The 19,118-nt window shown below is 46.3% G+C and overlaps 2 long non-coding RNA genes across 5 annotated transcripts in view; both read right to left on the bottom strand.

Moving 5' to 3' along the window:
* Positions 1–5,189: 5,189 nt before the first annotated feature.
* Positions 5,190–19,118, bottom strand: part of LOC135388446 (uncharacterized) — an 88,952-nt gene continuing 75,023 nt past the window's right edge. For 3 of the 4 annotated variants that reach the window (XR_010421377.1, XR_010421381.1, XR_010421380.1), the window contains one exon: positions 5,190–5,434. This is a non-coding gene — a long non-coding RNA (uncharacterized LOC135388446). The remainder of the gene's footprint in view (positions 5,435–19,118) is intronic. The other variant, XR_010421379.1, reaches the window with a different exon arrangement.
* Positions 9,640–13,469, bottom strand: LOC135388447 (uncharacterized). The gene is made up of 3 exons (XR_010421382.1): positions 12,748–13,469; positions 12,518–12,613; positions 9,640–12,394 (listed from the first exon to the last, which is right to left on the bottom strand). It is a non-coding gene; the product is annotated as an uncharacterized LOC135388447 (long non-coding RNA).

The following is a 19,118-nucleotide window of genomic DNA, read 5'->3' as shown; positions in this document are numbered from 1 at the left end:
CCCCAATGGTCAACCTCTTGAAAAGAACATACCCTTTGTGTAACTCAAATCCATAGAGATCGGTTGTGAGATCTCCTCGCTGACTCCTAACCAAGAAGTCAACGCTTATATAATGCAATGACTTGGGGCAGAGGACACAGAAAGAAGTCCACAGCGAGAGACCACAGCTAGCAGACTACAATAAGCTTGCCCTGGCCGACGGCAGGAACTCCAGAAGATGGCATCAGTACGCCCCACACCAAAAGCTGTCGTCGAGAGACCGTCTGCCCGTGTCTACCATCTACCAGTCTACCATCTCAATTTCTTGAGTCCATTTCTTCCCTGGTGGAAGCCAGAACACACATTTGTGTCAAAAGTGTCGTCGAAGGACTGTGTGAATTGACAGGGATATGATCTTTCACGGTGCTGTGCTCCCCATTTATGGCACTTCAGTATCTGAATATCTCGTTAGTTGCTCATGCGCCAGTAAAACCTGAATCCAATCCAATCTGAATATCTCATTGCAAGACTTTGGAGCTTGTATCTGTATCGTGTATTAATTTGCGAGATTCATTATTAAACATTTTTTCGTTGCTCTTGCTGTCGTCTGTCTGGTTTCCCCAACCCGGTGTACGATCCCGCATTTTGTATTTGTGTCCGTTTCTTCACGTCGGGACAATGGTCGTCACAAAGGGATGCAGGAGGAAACAACGGGACAGAGAGAACTGGGCTGCGACGGGTGGTGAAAGTGGTTGTGCGTGTGATTCCCTTGGCGGCAGAGATTAAACCAATGTAAGCCACACCTCCTGCGTCTGAGCCCTTTTTGTTTGGCAATAAGGAACAGCTTTTGGCTATTAGAGCACCCATGGTAGGGTTAAAGGTGGACTAGACTGGTTTAACCCACATATAGCGCAGGAGAGGATGTATAGGCGTCGCTCGCAGCAAGCAGGCACTGCAGTACGACGAGGGGCAGTGTCCTCTGTCGTACACAGAAGGGGATTTGGTCCTAAAGTGCACGCACCCGTTCAGCAACGCTGCGATAGGTTTCCTGGCATCAGTGGCGCAGCGCTGGGAGCGGGTATCCCGCCTGACATATCGAATCTGCCATGTGGAAATGGGGGAGGAGGCTGGTCTCGTTCATGTTGTGATTTAAAGTGCTACCATGAATGCGATAAGGGGGATGACATTGATAGCCCGAAAAGAACTCGGTGGGGGGGGGGGGGGGGTCTTCCAAGTCATTTAGGTTGCATTGTTTTAGCTAGGATACCGCCTCACGAGAACGCCCGAGTGCGCCCTATTTTCACTTGTTCGGAACCTGAAACGGGCATCTTTTGATGAGATACCTGAAGAACCCTTATAATTGTATACCTACTTAAATTGTATGTGTGATGCGCTGATACAAATGTTTTGTGATAGATGCAGGAGGAGCACAAGGAGAGCCAGATTGTAAAAATAACAGAACGCTACTAGCAGTACTGCAGACGTTTGCTAGATGGTGCTTCTATCATCGAATGTAAATCAAGGTAGAGGAGTGAAACAAACATGGATAAATCGGGCTGAATATCGTTAATTGAGCTGATAATTGGCTTATTCTGTCGTGTTCATGTTGTCCAAATAACTTTTGCTACGTTTTGAAAAGAATGTACTGCGGTTCCTGAAAATTATTACACTGTCTTCTTGGACACATAAAACGACAGGATATGTTGTGTCGTGATTTCAATTAACAATCGACTGCTCACGTGGGTCTTTCTTTGTGAAGAGCGTGAGGAACACCAGCTGGCAACAACGTAAGGGTGACGTTTAAGAACCTCACACTTCAGTTGAGATTTTGTTCTATAAAAACCACTTTTCACATTTATCATTTTGTGCATAGCTTTATAAGAATTTCATCTCTGGAATATCATTTTCATTTCCTTCATTGATATTTAGTATTTAGTTCAATTACCATTATTAATTTACTTTTAAAAAGTTCCACACTAGAGAGTCACCAAGGTGCCTAGGATCAACAGAGACCTGCCTTATCATGAGGCAGAAATGGAGCGTGAACCCTGCATGATGCGTGAAGAGACGGCATGGGCAGCTGATACCCGACACAAAACTGAACAGTTCGGTTAGGCTAAGCGGGACGTCGGAAAAATGTGGTACAAATGCTACCGTCAAAACAAAGTGGCCGGTCAGACGACCATATGCCCAAGCAGGCTGCGGCATCCTGCGAAGGAGGAAAAGAGATCCTCTCTCAAATTAATAAAAGAGATGGAATGAGGGGGACGGGATCCCAAATCAGATGGTGAACCTGAAGGAGCAGATACACAGCCTTATCTTCAGAAGCAAATTGAGGTACATGGGACTGACATGATTATCGAGCCTTTCAGTGATTTTTCTGCAAGCCTTTTGCGACATCGATGCGTGTGTTGTCTCATACCATGTGTTGCCTTGCCTGTCTGTCTGATTACCTTGTTAGTCTGATTAATTGCGTGACGCAGACACAAACACTGCAAACGCATGGCGTAAAGGAAAGCTACGGGCCCATAATCAACAATTACATCCAGAATGATGTGTACAACGCAGACGGAACGGGAGTTTTCTATCAACTGCTTCCGGACAAAACACAGGCCAACACGTGCAAAGAAAGCGTTCAAATGTCCGCAACACTGCCCTCTTCTGCTGCAATAGCGTCTGGCACTCACAAGATGAATCCCCTACCCCGAATCACAGGCCGTTTATCAAATCTGAGGTGCTTCAAAGGTGTTTCTTAACTCCCCTGTGATCGACTCAAAAAGGCTGGTTTGAGCTCTGCCAGCTTGGCAGCTACTGAAAACCATCAAGAGCACTCAACTGAAGATGACATAGACTGTACCGTTTGGCAAGAACTGTCACAAAAGCTTCGTCTAAATGAAGGTGCTGCATCTGAGGACTATGTTAGTGCAGACTGTCATGTGGATACATGTGCAGGGCTGAGAGATAAGGACATTATTGCCAGCGTGCTTCCTAACCAGGACGAAGATGGAGAAGAGACTCCCGAGAAAGACACACCCAAAGTGTCTGGAAATGAACCACTGCAGTGCTTGGAGAAGCTCAAGGCATTTACAGAACAGCAGTCTGCAGTGCATGAGAATGTGCACATGTTTCTTGACACACTAACACAATCTGCATCACTGGCTATACTGCTGTCTAAAAAACAATAGGAAATAACGTATTTCTTCTCAATGTGTTAAATGCATTACTGTGCATCACTATCAACACGGTCTTTCAATACTCTTTCTGGTCTGGAAACTCCGCCGGAGTACAATAGAACAGTTTCCGTAGGGTCTGGAGCCGTCGCAAGGGGGCGGCCGTGTCGATCTGAGGGAGTCTTCCTCGTCTTGCAGACGACGCGGCCATAGCGTTACACGTGTTCAGTTGACAAGCGGAACATCTGTTTGACAGCATCGACAGTTCACTTGCGTTATTGTGTGTTCGTGCGAGAATGCCGATGACATGTTGTGTCATCGGTTGTGATATAGGAAAGCGCACCTGCAAGGTTAAAGCGTCGCTTTTTAGCTTCCCGGCGGACCCAGCTGAGCGCGAAAGATGGAAACGTGCGATCCCACGTGTGGAGACTGCAACCTTCAGGTTTGACCCGCCGCATACAAGGGTGTGCGCCCTGCACTTTGACCCGACGGACGTTATCAGGACGGACGACTTCGTCATAAACTCCCAGGTGGTGTCCCACGACCGCGTCGTGCCAAAACTGCGTCCCGGGGCCGTTCCACGGAACTTTCCGAATTGCCCGTCGTACTTGACGAAGCCGAAGCCACGGAGCCGCGTGCGTCAGGCGCGCGTGCTGGAGCGCTCGCCCAACGGGGAAAGACGTGGGACAAAGCAGAAACTGCCTACAACCACCCCCACCCAGGAGGACCAATGCTCGAAATCTCCGCCCCTACGCAAAGTTCTGAGGCTGCATGTGAATGAGAACGTGTGTCCTCTAGGTGATGATGGCGACGAAAAGGAGAACGAGGACCCCGCGTACAACGCTGACAGAACTCCGTCTTCAGTGGCTGAGAAGTCCTGCCAAACAGAAGAAGTAGACGCCACAAAAGCTGAGTTGCAAAGGACAAAATGCAAGCTCTGGCATGCACAAAATGCACTACGCAGTCTCCAGCGGAAGCTTGCTCAGATGACAGCACAGTGCCCTACGTCCCATGTAAACAGAAAGAAACCCTCGAAGCAGAAGATGCTGCCAGAGCGCCAGAAACTGATACTGGACCAATGTCTCAAGAGGGTTGCTGCAAAGTCCTCGAAAGGAATGAGGTATGGTTCAGATTCCCCAAGTGTGCACTAAAACGTGACTGAAATCACAGTTGACCAGTGATAATGCACTCTTACAATAGTAAAACATGGCTTTGTGACTAATAATCTCTGTACTAATTTCTGCTACAGATACAGCTTGGAGTGGATATACGATGCACGGCTCCTGAAAATAAAGTCCACAGCCGTGTACACCTTCCTCATGGAAAATGATTACCTGCCTCTCCCGGATCCACGGACACTATGCACATACATTGGGAAACTGGATGCGAACTTTGGGTTCAGTCCTAATCTCGATAGGATACGTCGGAAAGGGAGCGTAAAGGTATGTGCCGACATATTTCGAGCTTTGTGTAGTTCACCTGTCGCCATCCAGAGTGAGCGTATCTAACCAACACTGATACAATTTCAGGAGTTCTTATGTTCGACGAGATGAGCGTGAGAAAAGGGCTACATCTGCGGCAGTCGGACATGGTTCTACTTGGCAAGGTGGATCACGGTGACCAAACGACCCCCAAAGATGAAGTTAAAGATGCAGACCACGTATTGGTTTTCCTATTCAGACCGTTCCTTGGTGGATGGTCCCAAACCCCAGTCGTGACGTTGCCCACATACGTGAGGCCGACAACGGCAAGCCCTATCACCACCACCACCACCACCACCTGGTCCCAAACCATTGGTACCTTCTGTACTGCGATACCTTCTTCTGTACTGCGACACCTTGCCATGTTCTCGCAAAACTCATTCTGCATCGTCCACCTTTCGAATGCGTCAGTCCTGGTAGAGAGCATCACATGCGACAATTCGACTACAAACCAGGCTGCACTAAGGAATCTTGGTATACATAACACTCAACTTTACTCTCATTTTAAAAGTTGTTGTGCATAGAAGCAGGGAAGGAACTTGCTATGGGATTTTTATTAAGTAACTCCTGTATTTTCAGGCTATTGTTTTACATTCATTGTTTAATACTTTGGACATTACTGCACCAGAGACTCATCCTGAACGCCTTGCTGAAGATGATGTTGCACTGAAACTGTCTTTTTCTTCAGGGATGTCAGGAGAAGGTGACCCCAGTACATCATTTGAGCATCCCAGTATTCCAGACAGGCGAATTTTCTGCATCATGGATGTTCCACACATCTTTAAGTGCATTCGGAATAACCTGCTGAAAGTTGGAAAATTCATTGTAAGTTCATGCGTTACATATAGCTACATAACACCAATTCCAACTGCTACTTTATCTGCAATTCTAGCTTCCTGGTGGAAAAGAAGTGTATCACAGTCATTACCACGCCCTACTCGAGTACGAAGAGCAGCCAGCTGGTCTCCGCTCAGTGGCAAAACTTACGAAGGCGCACGTGTTCCCAAATGCGTTCCAAAAAATGAACGTAAAAGAAGAACGTTTTCTTTTCTTAGAGTCTCAGCCATTCATACTTGCTGCTAAACGTTTAATATTTGTATGGTGTCAGCATAGGGCGTCATTACGTTGAAATGGGTTTCACTTCAAGGAAGAATACAAATTCGTTAATTCGTTTTCTTTTTAAGCTTTCCAGTGAATCGGTTGCTACATCCATGGAGTTCTACAGCACTCGACAAGAGTGTACCAAGCTGCATGACTGTGAAGGGACAGTGTCTTTCACGCGGAGGCTCAATACCCTGTATGACTGCTTGAACCTACAGCGACCGGAAGATGTTGCTAAGGCTGGGCAGGGACAGCTCAATGTACGTTTTGAAAACGCAGCGGACACTCAGTGTTGCAGTTTCAATGCATTTGCTTACAGCAAACTGAATACTTATTCAGGTCATCAAAGAGAGCATCACATGGCTGGAAGACTGGTGCAATTACAGGAAAACGCTGAACCAACAGCAGCAAGCTTGCTTTCTCAGCAGGCAAACCTGTGCAGCCTTAAGGATAACTCTGAAGAGCACTGTTGACTTAGTCGAATCACTCCGATGTCTATGGCATTTAATAATTCTGTAATGCTGCTGCAGTCGAGGACTTGATGGCGCTCCCTCGACGCTGCCACTGCCGACACATGAACACAACACCGGTGCGACGTTTCGTCTCAGTTCATCGCACTTGTAGTACTACAGGTCTTACACGCCAGCTCGAGGTGGGCACCCTGGCCACAACCGACTGAAATCTGTGGCTGCGCCTCGCAAACCGCCATTATAACAACCCTCTGTCTTCAACCGGGCGGTTTCTTTGTATCCTTATTTCCCCCAGATGTCTGGTGTCTTGCGTGCCTTTCGCGATTCCCGTTTGCGCCTCTGTCCCCCCACCCCACCCCGTGGATTGAGTCTGGTAATGCTCGCGCCCCCCGTTACACACTTTCTGACTGATTTATTGCACTTCGAAACTTCGACAGTCCACCTCGTACCACAAACCTTGCCATGCTCAACTCCAGAACCCTGTGAACCTGACACCATTGGTATGTAGCTCTTCTCAAACTGTCTCCGCACACTGTGACAGTGGTAGGATCTCTGTTTATTGCTCTCTAAATTTATGGCCGCCGAAAGAACACATGCACGGGCCATTCCGTTAGACCGTAGAAGATTACGCCTCTGGGCTGACACTGGGGGAGCCATGCTCCCCCATTCGTAAATGAGGGGGAGCCGTCGCTCCCCCTGCTCCTCCTGTTCCGGCGCCCCTGGGTTTGGATGTGACCCCAGCCGTTTTAAAGTCACACCAGCAGTGATTAAGGCAGTGAGAGACTCGTGCAAGGTGTACGGGGAGCGTGTTGCAGCAGAAGAGGAGCTGGCGAAAAAACGACTACGTGCTGACATTGCCCAGGCAGGGCCAAGCAGTGATGAGCAAGATGACCTGCAGAATGAGGTGCTCTGTGCTAAAAAAATGCTAACCAATGCTGAGTTGCTCATTGAACATGGCGTGAAGTCAAAGAACTTTCAGGATATTGAAAATGGCCAGACCATACTGACACAAGGCAAAGCGAGGCTAGCTGTCGCATTGGAGAAATTGGTACTGAAGAAGAAGAAAAGTGTGCATTTGTAATCACCTGCTTACCTGTTTGACTTCCTTACTTTTGCAGATATTCCAGGGCGTATACGCCTCTAGTCAAAGTGAGGGGCAGCCAAAGCATGTCAATGTACTTAATACATTTATCATCTTGTGTAGTTCCCAGAGCTAGTTACTTTGTAGTCAAGTGGATGGTTCCCCTGCATTTTCTTTTTGGGAGAATTAGTTGTGAGCCAACTCAGAACTGCAATAAAATAGGAACTTTTTGGAGCTGGATGTAGTAAGTTATTCTTATCCGCACAGCTGAGGTCCAAGCACCACACTGGTATGCAGTAGTTATACTTTAAAGGTCAGCTATGCCGATATCCCAAATAGTCGAAACGGTTGTGATATTCTGAAAGCCCACATCCAGCTCTCCCCAAAATGCACCTTCATTCCCTCAGTTCGGTACAGTACCATGTAAAAAAAATAGATAATTCATTCCGAAACACACATGGGCGCAGCCATTTTTATGACGTAGATGCGCCCGAACGGGCATTGTGACGTGTACGCGCCTTCGTACTTGTCAGTGGATTTCAGCTACGGCTTCTCGCGGCTTCACGTATCTGTGCTTGAAGATGGCGGACAGCCGGGTTCCACCGTTCCGCGATAAGTAAACAGTGCGGTAGCTGCGAACTCATTCGCGAACCAACCTCTGTGCGATGTTGTGACTGGAATTCGTCGTTTGTGTTTTGTGAGCACGTACAACTTGTATCAAGTCGCGTCTGCGTTAACCCCGTTACAGCACTTGCCCATTGTAGAGACCGACGTTTCGACAGCCGTGTTAGCAAGAAAATGCCGACAGCGTTTTATTCCTGCAGGAAAAAATTGTGCTATGTATTTGAGAAACCGCGTACTGCTATGGGACAAGTTTTACATACGATTTATCAATGTGCAACAGCGTCGACGATGGTATGTAACGACGAGAGACGTAAAACGAAATACAAATCACATTTTAAACTTTTTGTGGGATTCTGTGCGTTTTCCAGAAGCTTTCTTTGAATCACACCCCCACGCTGCGTTGTGTGGCACGCTACAAACTACTGCATTTTATGTCTAACATCTGGATATTGTTTGTAATGAGCACCGTCGCACAAAAACATGCACACGAAAGCTCCAGTAGCCATGTGGTTGCACACTATGCAGACGCAAAAGAAGTACCAGTGCACATATTGCCACTTAGAAATGGTGTTTTTACAAATGTGGTGTCTGAAGAGTTAGGGCATAGCATAGATCCTAGAAATCAGGTGCACCTTATCCTTCTGTAGAGTGCTCTTTCAATTCACAACTCAGCCCATGGGGTGTAAAAGTGTGAGGCAATTATGTGACTTGTCGTCCTTGTTATTATTGTACAAATCACTTTGTATGTAGGACATGATAAGCAATATGTAAGTTGCAACCTTGTCTGCAGCATTCTCGATGGCCTCTTACAGGGGCCGTGTAACTTGAGTTTTGAATTTATAAAAATATAAGTATACAATATGTAATATGAAATTTATATAAAATAAAAATAACATTGATAAAAAGAATTTATAAAAAATAAATAAAAAGGATTCATGGAAGCAATCCGTTAGCATACCCATTGCGCATGAAGCACAATTATATATGCTTGGACATCATCTAATTAATCTTCTGAACCATATGTGTGGCTGCATACGAAATTTTTTATGCGCATGCTCTACCTTCCTATTTATACACGTGCACACGAATAACAGTGAATATATGTGAAGTGGCAAAAAGCAACGCTAGACTCTACCATCATTGTGCCCCTTTAACTTTTCCGCATTTATGTCTGGTGAACAGGGAATATCTCACTAGAAAAGAAGACATTTGTGCATTGTTTGGCAAGCAAATAAATATATTTATTTACATTTTCCATCGATCAACAATGTTGTGACCTGGTGCAAATATTAATGTCAACAAGTAAAGTACTTCAAATTATTCCTATGTGCGCAAATGCAGATATGACAATTCTGGTTTTTGTACCTCAGCACAGTACAGTTTCAAAATTAACAAACTGCAAACTGCACAGCATCAGTATCTCAAGAGGGGAATCATATAAAGCTCCAATAATAGACTGTGCAAACAAAGCTAAAAAAACAAAGTACTTCAAGAAAAATCTGAATAATCGGTTGACGTTGTGATATGTACTACTATGCACAGTTCATGAATGGAACATGTTACCTCATTGCATTGCCTCCATGTGAGCACTAGAACAGGCAGCTTTTTAGGTCGCTCTTTTCGTGTTTTTCTATTGTCTTTTTTCATTTTCTGTTCTTGCAATAGCAAGCATGGCCATAGTGAAACACAAGCAGCCAAGGACAGGATGAGACATCTGCAATGCGACTGCTAGCTCTAAACTGATATATTTATTAGCAGACTCTGGAATATACACATATATGCTGCTAAGCAAATGACAATTTAACCAATAGAATAACAGACAAGAAAAAAGGGTTATATATCTTCCCCTCTCCTCATTCTATTTCACAGGCAGCCCTGGTATCATTCTGAGTGTGCCCGTGCGTTCCCTTTGAGATAACGTATCTCGGACAGAAGCAAATCCAACAGCGGACTGCTTACACATGCAACTGTCTTGGATTTCTCTAACCACTTATTATTTAACCGCTGCCTTGAGCTGTGTGTTCTGGAAATTTAGGCAGCATCCAGAGTCCCTGCATTGTGTTGCCAAGTTTCTCGAGGGCATCAAAAGTCTGTCCTTGGCTGCCTGTGTTTCACTATGGCTCTCAGATACAAACTACCCCATTTCAACACAGTAGAAAACACAGATTTGTAAATAGCATCTGTTGACTGCACTGTACATACCCCCCATATAAAGGATCATAGTGGATACTACATCTCGTGCGATAATGTCAGGAACACAAAAAAGCTAGATTTGAAACCACTCTTACGTCGTTGTAGTAGTATTTGTGTGAAGCTACGCAATTCCTGTCCTGCAAATAATTTAAACCATATGTTTTATCTGCCAGCGTGATGATCCCCTGAAAAGCAATTCACACTTGGCGGGAACTACCGGTTCTGAAACCTTTCCCTGACATTTGTAGCCATCAGGGAGAAAACCCAAGGGCTGCGGTGGAAAAGACAAACACACACGGGCTATGTCCTCACTGTGTATCAGCTGCTCTGGCTACTAAGAACACGTTCCAAATTGATATAACGTGGCTTGACATGATACGCCGGCAAAAGCTAACCTATAAAATTCGTAGTTAAATGTACAATACGTAAACACTTGCCATAACATGACAGTTTCCTTCCTGCATTCATGCGCTACCATTCAACCCACATAAACAGTGTAGTGAATTTTTTTATAGCATTACACGACGTTTGACAGAACTTGAACAAGATTATATAGCACATGATAAAAGTAGAGTGAACATAATGTGCAGAAAAAATGGCTAGGAAGCAAGCGAGCTGGTGAAGATGATGCATATGTAAAACCCCCGAGACTGGGGAACACAAAGGGACGTGTTTGTGTCTGTCCCTTCGTGTTCCCTAGTCTTGGGGTTTTACATCATGCATAATGTGGAGCTTTCCATTCACGCTTAATGGCCATAGCAGTAATGCATGAAGGCCACTGCTAAGTTGTGTTGAGAAACACCACTTTATGTTTGCCATGTCTAGATGAAACGTACCTGACCTGATCCAAATTAACCGTTCTGAGTCTGGAACACACAAAGAGAAAAACGCAACACACGCCACAACATTAACAGATAGGCAAATGAGCTGTGGCGAGCTCCACCTTGGGACAAAGTCAACAAGTAATTCACCAAAAGTCAATGAGCGCCTGAAATGTAACATCTCTGACTGGTAGCAGGACGGTCCACGTTCAATTCCTGGGGCTAGCACTGACTGGCTTCTTCATGAATTATTTGTTGAAGTTTCGATGTACTTGAGAACCATTCGTCAACCATTGTATCCTCATGAGGTGATGAGGGTTTGTCATCCCAAAGAGACTCCCTTTCTGGCATGTGTCCTTATGGATGCTCATCACTGCAGAAAAAAAAGAAGAAAAAGCATTTAATGACAAGAAATGGATAGTCGTATTTACTGTATAATGATTGTGCACAACAGAAAGAAGACTTTTGCACAAAAGGCTGTACTTCTTGAGGTCTAACATCAAGTCACAAAATTCCAGAATATATGACATGTTGTAAGGTAGAGAATAAGTAGAGTTATTGAGTTGTCGAGTTGAGTTGAGGGGGGAGTTGTACCCCCTTTTTATTTTATTATATATCATTGTATAATTATTTTTATGTCTGTACCAACCTCGCTCTCTACATTACAACATGTTTTATATATTCTGGGATTTTGTAACTTCATGTTAGACATTAACAAGAGCAGCCTTGTGCACGAAAGTCTTGTCTCATTAAAATTTAGATGCTCTCAAGTCTTCTTTCTGTTGTGAATCTCTATCGCAGCATACCTGCACATTGCTGTTCTACGTACTGTGACTTTGCAGTAAGAGTATGGACTTTGAGTAAAACGACTATACAGCACTGCTCAGGTATTTTTGCCTATCGAACAGTATGTATGTATGCAGTATGCACACAGTATTTGTGCACCAGACCCACTAAAAATGTAGTGAATGTGGCATTGCCCACGGTAATGCACCAAGTTGAACACAATTATTGTAGAATCTAGGTATTTTAGCTTACATGTCAAGCCAGTACCACATCCAGTGTGAAGTTGTGACAAATAAATAGTTTCCATTTTTTTAGCTCTCAGAACACAGACAGTGAATTAATAAGAGTAGACAATGTTAACATGAATTCTGGGCTATTCTTCAATTAAAGATTCACAGATAGTAAAGGCACCTTCCTCAATGGACGTTGATGACACTGAAAATTCTAAAACGTTATCAGCTTCAACAACATCAGCTTCGGTGTGTCAAAGGATTGTATGTCCAACAGTAATCCAGCTAACAGTAACAAAAATGTGCAAAAGACAAATTAACTGAACTAATGTAGCGTAGCTTCTATATCAGACAGTGAAGCTTGTAACACCCCATCCACAGGAACCAGTGTCCAGACAGCAAAAGTGCTTGAACTGGGAGATAGCAGCTAATCGGAATGGCGACCTTTGTTTTCCACCCTGAAAGCACAGGCTGTAACTTTGAGGGCAGATTTAAAAGTGGTGTCAAGATGTCTGCATGCGAGTGCACGTGAAAAGTTGAACATAGTTGAATACTCAAATTATAACATCACATTGTCATACCTGTTGGTGGAGGTAGACTGCAACTAACGTGTCAGCAATTTCTTCATGCACCAGATGCAAGCCAGATCATGCTTAATTTCCGCCTTCAGCGTGCACCTGTGATAATTCAGAAGTTAGATTATCAATACTATTGTGTTGTTAATCGTGGTTATATCAGAGTAAGTGCAGTAGGACAGCTGCACAATCGATTCATTAAGCTTGCTATTTTTTATATCTGAACCTCGACTTACCTTTTTCGCTCTCGTTTTTTGCCTTGATCCTCCGTGGCACGTTCAAAATGTTGTGCGTCGGGCACCTGAGATTTTCATCAGACGATTTCATGCCGAGATTCCAAAGTGCCTCTGGAGTCGCTCGTAACCTATGATAACATTTGTGGACGAAATCCTTGCAGTGGAAATTAGCAGGCATCACTGTCAGCCAAGAGCTTCGCACTGCTTGGTCTTTTGGCAGCTTATAATAGGTAACACTTGAATGCTCCGATGAATTGTTCTAACAGCGTAGCACCGTCGCATCTTCGACAACTTCGCCGTAGCATATCACGTATCGTATCGCTCCAGCCCATAAAAGGCAAGGTCAGAACAAGGAAGTGCACTTTCCAAACGACGCCGTGCCAAAAAAAAATATTCACATGCTTTGTTTCCGGCTTAGCAACAACATAACAGCTGTTCGCTTACGTACGATGCACAGAGGACGAAACGAAAGAAGCAAAGCGGCCAAGCCAAGAGTCCATGCCAAGCCAAAGACAGATAAACCGAGAGCGGTGACGTCGGTGCGCCCGTGCGCAGGGTTTGCCGACGGTCTGACGGCCGGGCGTGGGAACTAAAAAAACTGTTTTCTAAAAAACTACGAACAGTTGGAGCAAGATATTTCGCACACATATTCAGTGTTCGGTAATGAACACACAGCGCGAGTATTGCTCAGTTCTGCGGCACTTCAAAATCGGCATATCTGACCTTTAATGGGGTTACCTCGCGCCTGCTCCAAAAGCTAGCTTCGCTGCTCTCAAATACAATTTTGGCTGCTCCAAAAGGTGCTCCAAAACGACTTCGGTCAATCACATCCCTATGTAATAGTCTTATTCCATACCGTTGTGCATGATGGTTGCTTTAGGATTTTTGTCGTGTTGCGAGAATCTATAAAGGGGCCGTAACACTGCCGCGACAAAGACAAGACACTCAACAAAAACAAGTGCTTTTGTTACGTCTGTCGCCGACAACAGCAAACAACCGTCATGTAAGTGAAGAGTGTGGGTTAAGCCGTGGCTCTCGAGGCGAAAGGCACAGGGGTGCAATGAAAACCTAATGAGAGGATGACACTGGAGGACGCGGAGTGTCATCGGAGTTGACACTACTACCCACTGACAAAACCAACATCGTCATACTTTGCATCGTACTTTTGTCCAGTTTTTTTTTTTTTTTTTTTTTTTCAGTTTGCGAAGCCTCAAAATCTTGCCGAGTGAAAGTACAAGACGATGTGCAGACAAGTGGTAAACTGACACATCACAGCAGGCGTCTTTTTCATCTCTTCAAAAAAATTGAGGGGCCGAGATGCTGGCGAAATTGCTGGTACTGTCACGTGTCCCCACGCATGCGGCAATACTGCCGACTGCTCAGGAACAAGAATATCAAGGAGAACCAGGACCTGTGTGAGATGTCCAAGCTTGCATGAGTTGCATCCAGGACGAACTTACTGAATTTACTTAAAACTGGGTTATCTGTGCTTTTATGATTATTCTTGGTGTACTGTTTGCCTCTTTGCGTCAGCGCTGAATCACATGGTACGAAAAGCTGTCCAAAAACTGCTTGCCCCGCCGGGGGCACCGGTTTTAGCTGGTGTTTGGTGAGTGGCGACATTACAGACCCCAGTCCCAAGGTGTTATCCGTACCGTGACGAGGAGATGAAAGGCGAAGGGCAGGAGCTTTGAATGGTGAATTTTCTTTGAATTTTTCTGAAATCAATGGGAAATTTTTCAGTTCTGCCCACGAAGTACTCATCTGGTCGAAAGGCAAAGTACGGTTGTGACACGCAAAAAAAAAGAGAGAGAAAAGTTCTACCTATGCGTGAACTAACACTTAATTTCTTCACATTAAGAACATCTTTTCCTGGCAAATTCGTGAGGTATTGTCACCACACGCCTCTCTTCTGACTACAGCATACCCCGACAGCATAGCATAGCATGGTCTCGTGATGCGCTGCTACAGCCGAGAGTTATGACTAGTTATGTCAGAAACGAGCCTCCACCTGTGAGGAGAAACAGGAACCAGTCACGGCAGCGTTTTCACACACTGCTGTAACTGCTTCTCGTTTCTTCTCACAGGTGGAGATCCCGCTCACGTTACGTTTGTTCGCGCGGACGCTTGTGGTGCAGTCAATGACCGCCTACTGCTAGTTTTCGATTCAAACATTTCAAAGTGTTAGGAAGGTCTCTGCAATGTCATCAGACGCTGAACTGGCAGATGACCCCCCGCCGAAGCGAAGAAAGCTGTACGAGCAGAAGTACTTGCAGAAATGGGAGGAGGACAAGAGATTTAAAGGCTCGCTGACAAGTAGTCGAAAGGGAGTACACTTCTTTCACTGTAAAGCATGTGCAGATGACTCCAAGAGTGGAAAGTCTGAGATTGAGAAGCATGCTGCAGGAAAAAAGCACCAGTTGAACGTGCTTGGGATGAAAAAGACACAAACACTCCGTGATATGCCGAGTTGTAGTGGCACTACCAGACTGGAAGAAAACACGAAAAAGGGAGAAGAAATAAGGCTGGCTGCTTTCCTGGTAGAGCAAAATCTCTCGAGCAGCCTAATGGATCACTTAGTCGGTGTAGTGAAAGCTGTATGCCCAGATTCTGAAACTGCGAAAAGGTTGTCGTGCGGCCGCACAAAATGCTCCGCTATTGTGAGGAACGTGCTTGGTAGGAGCGCCTATGAAGACCTGTGCGAAATTTTGAGGACATCGTCGTTTTCCCTTCTTGTTGACGAGTCCACAGATATGTCGGGTGCAAAGAACCTCGCACTGGTCGCGCGGTATCTCAAAGAGGGCACAGTACATGACGCGTTTTTGGCACTTCTGCCTGTGGAAGAAGGTAGTGCGGCAGGACTTCATGGACTTCTTCAGAAATCCTTTCCTGATGCCGCGATCGACTACAAAAAGAAAACGATCGGCTTCGCTGCAGACGGCGCGAATGTGATGATGGGGTCGCACAACTCGCTTGCGGTCCTTCTTCGGAAGGACATCCCGGGAATTTTTGTAATGAAGTGCATATGTCACTCCATTCATTTGTGTGCTTCGTACGCTTGCAAAAGGCTACCGAGAGGAATCGAGGATCTCCCGCGTGACGTATACCATTACCTGCTCGTCAAAGCAGGCGCTCCGCTTCCAGAAATTTCAGCAGCTTCTGGACGTAAAGCCCCACAAGATCCTGCATCCGAGCCAGACGCGTTGGTTGTCTCTCCACGCAGTTGTTCAGCGGCTAGTAGAACAGTATTCTGCTCTTGCCGCATTTTTTTGAGGCAGCAGCCACTCAGGACCGACTATTAGCTGCGGAGTCAACCCTAGGAAAGCTGAAGGACCCAACAACGAAACTATACCTGCAGTTTCTAGATTACATCTTGCAATTGTTCACAAGCGTTAACAAGGAGATGCAAGCCGAAGAGATGAGGATTCACGAGCTCCAGAGATCTGATCATGGCCATGATCTGATCCCCACAGTATTCAAGACGATCGTTGAGTGCTACTGAAAAGAGAGCACGTGCAACGTGTGCAATTGGACAATATTCACTTGAAAGATCCAGCGACATTTTTCCTTTATTCTTTATTAGGGAAATTCGGGTAAAAGCGGCAGATTGAGAGACTATCCCAGCTGCGATCCATTTCACGTTTCAAAAATCCTAATCTGCTTTGATGGTACAGGTTGGGACAAAAGTTCACGGAACACGCGAGCGGCGAACTTTGTCTTCGGTGCAGCACCCTAGCGGCCGCCGGAAGCGGGTGAGCTCACTATTCCGGAGGGGTGGAAGGAGCAACACAGAGCGGTAGCTTCCACTTCCAGGGCACATCCAAGCGACACCGGAGCTATCACTGTGTGTCGCTAACAGCGCACCCTTCCACCCCTCCGAAACAGTGAACTCACCCGCTACCGGCAGCCGCAAGGCTGTCGCACCGAAGAAAAGTACGTCGCTCGCGTGTTCTGTAAACTTTTGTCCCAACCTGTACAACCTGTACGAAATTTCCCTGACTATATCTGTGGGATGTACTGCACCGTGCTTTGCCGACAACTGGGAATATGATATGCAGTCTCTTGCCAATGAGCACTTTGTCGTCCCATCTAAGAACTGATATTTTGCACCTCTTTCTTTCAGGGTCCGTGCGCATAAACTTAAAGGATTCCACAGACGCCACCATCAAAAATTTTGTCGAAAAATGGCTGTATTTTGCAGCCGGTCGGAATGGGGGTCGCCCGCAGAGAAGGAAACAAGCAAGTAACCACCGATCAATATGTAATCAATATTTGTATGTGCCATAATAAACAGAAATAAAGTTGAGCTACAGGTTACTTTATAGCGTGTCACTGCCTGAGTACTAACAAGATTTCATTAAGTAACTGACGTGTTTGGGCAGTGATTGGCCAGCCAAATGATGCCGGAGCCTTTGGCCAAGGAACGAAACCCATACCGGAAATGTGCTGTTTGGTCAAGCGTGGGCCAGTTTGACTTGCCAAATTTGGTGTATTGCTTGGGTAATGTGTCTGTATGCTCCGCCTGTTGCAGCAAGCAGGGCCGTGACCCTAAATAGTGCGAAGATCCTGATCCTGAGATGAGGCCCTGACCCACACATGAATTTCTGCCTCGGGAATCCAGCGTCCAGTAGTCCTTCAAGCCCAAGCCAGACTGTACCCTCATATGGCACAGTTGACCCACGGATCTCTGCTTCGGGAATCCAGCGTTCACTAGTCATTCAAGCCAAAACCAGACTGCACCCTCGCATGGCGTAGTCTACTTTTGAATCTCAACATGGGCAACCCCGCAGCCGATAAGTAGACAAGCAGGATCATCAGTCACCACTCCAAGCCTAGCAGCCCCGCATCCCCGTCCCCTGCTGAAAAATCCCTACCCGTCCCCACGGCAGCCTCGCCACCCAAGACGGACATTACACATTCCATGATGGCCGCCACTTGAACATTCGTCCCGCCATTGGATCACCCTCCTCGCCTGGCTTCCCCGCCCGAGTATAGCAGCTTAGTATACGGCCCCCGTTCATGTCGTCGCGGGTTCATGTGCCTTGCCATTTGCCCTTTCCGCTCCGCTACTTGGCCTTCGCATCACGCTTCGCCTCGAAACGCGATGGGTCGCTCATCAACTGGGACGCATTGCCCAGTATCACTCAGCTTGGTGATGTGTCAGACGAAGCCCTCAAACAAGAACTGCGACATCGTGGGCTAGCACGTCATGGTCGTCGAAATGCCCTCATGCGCAGACTATTTGACTGTATACAAGAACAACGAGGCGCTTGCCCATTATCCGTCCAACCTCGTACCCAACGATCACCTGCCGCCCCCTCGCAGATATCGTCGGAGTCTTCACAGCCTTCTCCCCAGTCAGTCACTCCGTCGTTGCTGCAAGTCACGACGATGCAAGACTTGTCACAGTCTATCCATACCTTTCAGGACAACCGCCGTCACTCGTCGAAGCAGTGGTTGAGCGAATTCGAATGGGCACGCAAGCTCGCACAGTGGTCTGACGAAGCCCTTCGAGCAACTGCTGTAAACAAACCTCGTGGAACGGCCCGCATCTGCCACGATGCTCTTGGGAAACACTACGAAACGTGGTTATCTTGGAAAACAGCGTTCCAGACTCAGTTCAGGGATGATCTCACGCTGATAGAATGGCAAGCAAAAATCTCTGAATGCGTTCAAAGTCCAGGGCAATCACTGAACAGCTACACGTTCGCCAAACTCAAGCTCCTTGCCCGTTCTCCAGTTCCCTTGACTGAAAAGCAGCAAATTGACTATCTTCTTCAAGGACTTCAAAACCTCAACTTTGTGGCAGCAATTGTTGCCCAGCGAGCAAAGACCGTTGCAGACTTCATTGACATCGTCACTGACCTCGAGAATAGCCTCCTACATGCCCGACGTTGTCATCGCCTTACGTCTCAGCAACAGACTGACAGCCCACCTCAACCGCGAATGTCAACAACTGGATAACACATTCAAAATGGTCGCATGTCTTCGCCTACCTCCCCTAGTCACACTCTTCCATCTCCTGCGAATGGCATCACGAACTCTTTACTTGCTCGTCGCCAACGTATCTCTGCCTTTCCTACAGCTGAGCAGGAAGCGAAATACAAAGCGATATCTGATTAATACGGAGCCCCAGCGTTCCGTAGAGGACAAGATATTTCCACCGCTATGTGCTACAAATGTAAAAATATGGAACATTTGGCATCCAAGTGCCTTGGTTCTATACTATGGCTCGCCCTCAGCCCACCCAAGCTCAAGGAACTAATGTTCTGCCGTCACAATCAGCACTTCACAGCACTCCAGCTGTTACGGATGGCTCCCAGCTTCCCTTCCATCCTTCTTTGAGGCCACCATCACAGGCCTTGGTACAC

Source organism: Ornithodoros turicata, chromosome 3 (genome assembly GCF_037126465.1).
Source record: "Ornithodoros turicata isolate Travis chromosome 3, ASM3712646v1, whole genome shotgun sequence".
In the NCBI taxonomy this organism is placed as follows: Eukaryota; Metazoa; Arthropoda; class Arachnida; order Ixodida; family Argasidae; genus Ornithodoros; species Ornithodoros turicata.
This window is presented reverse-complemented; position numbering and strand designations above follow the sequence as displayed.